Source organism: Trachypithecus francoisi, unplaced genomic scaffold (assembly GCF_009764315.1).
Source record: "Trachypithecus francoisi isolate TF-2019V2 unplaced genomic scaffold, Tfra_2.0 Lachesis_group5, whole genome shotgun sequence".
In the NCBI taxonomy this organism is placed as follows: Eukaryota; Metazoa; Chordata; class Mammalia; order Primates; family Cercopithecidae; genus Trachypithecus; species Trachypithecus francoisi.
Window position 1 is genome coordinate 106,880,936 of NW_022681470.1, and position 884 is coordinate 106,881,819.

Sequence of the window (884 nt, forward strand, 5' to 3'; positions counted from 1 at the left end):
ATGAGTGTAGAAACCAATTACCTTTGACTGCCATCTCAACAATGTAATGTGCCAGTCATCACAGGTAGCAAAGATTTACAGAATGTCAACATCACACTCCACATCTTCTTCTGGCCTTTTGCTAGCCAGCTTCCTCACATCTATACCAGCACTGGAAGGACTATGATGAGCATGTGCTGCCATCCATCACTATAGAAATCCTCAAGTCAGTGGTGGCTCACTTTGATGCTGGAGAACTAATCACACAGAGACAGCTGGTCTCCAGGCAGGTGAGCAATGACCTTAAGGAGTGAGCAGCCACCTTTGGGCTCATCCTGGACAACATGTCGTTGGCATATCAGAGCTTCCGGAAGGAGTTCACAGAAGTGGTGAAAGCCAAACAGGTGACTCAGCAGAAAGCAGAGAAGGCCAGATTTGTGGTGGAAAAAGGCTGAGCAGCAGAAAAAGGCAGCCATCATCTCTGCTGAGGGCAACTCCAAAGCAGCCAAGCTGATTGCCAACTCACTGACCACCACAGGGGATGGTTTGATTGAGCTGCACAAGCTGTAAGCCACAGAGGACATCGTGTACCAGCTCTCATGCTCTTGGAACATCACCTACCTGCCAGCAGGCAGTCTGTGCTCCTCTAGCTGCCCCAGTGAGAGCCCACCCTGCCTGCACCTCCATGGGCCAACTGAGTCACAGCCCTGATGATTCTTAACACCACCTTCCTTCTGCCCTGACCCCAGAAATCACAGTGAAATTTCAAGATTGGCTTAAAGTGAAGGAAATAAAAGTAAAATCACTTCGGAACTTAAAAAAAAAAAAAAAAGTCCTGTCCAAATAAAAGTAAATGCAAAAATAAGAAATAAGAAATGATTGTTTCTTCAGATGAGAAGAAACAG

General features: G+C 46.5%; 1 pseudogene; it reads left to right on the forward strand.

Moving 5' to 3' along the window:
• On the forward strand, nt 1-549 carry LOC117075815 (annotated as a pseudogene).
• Nucleotides 550-884: the final 335 nt, after the last annotated feature.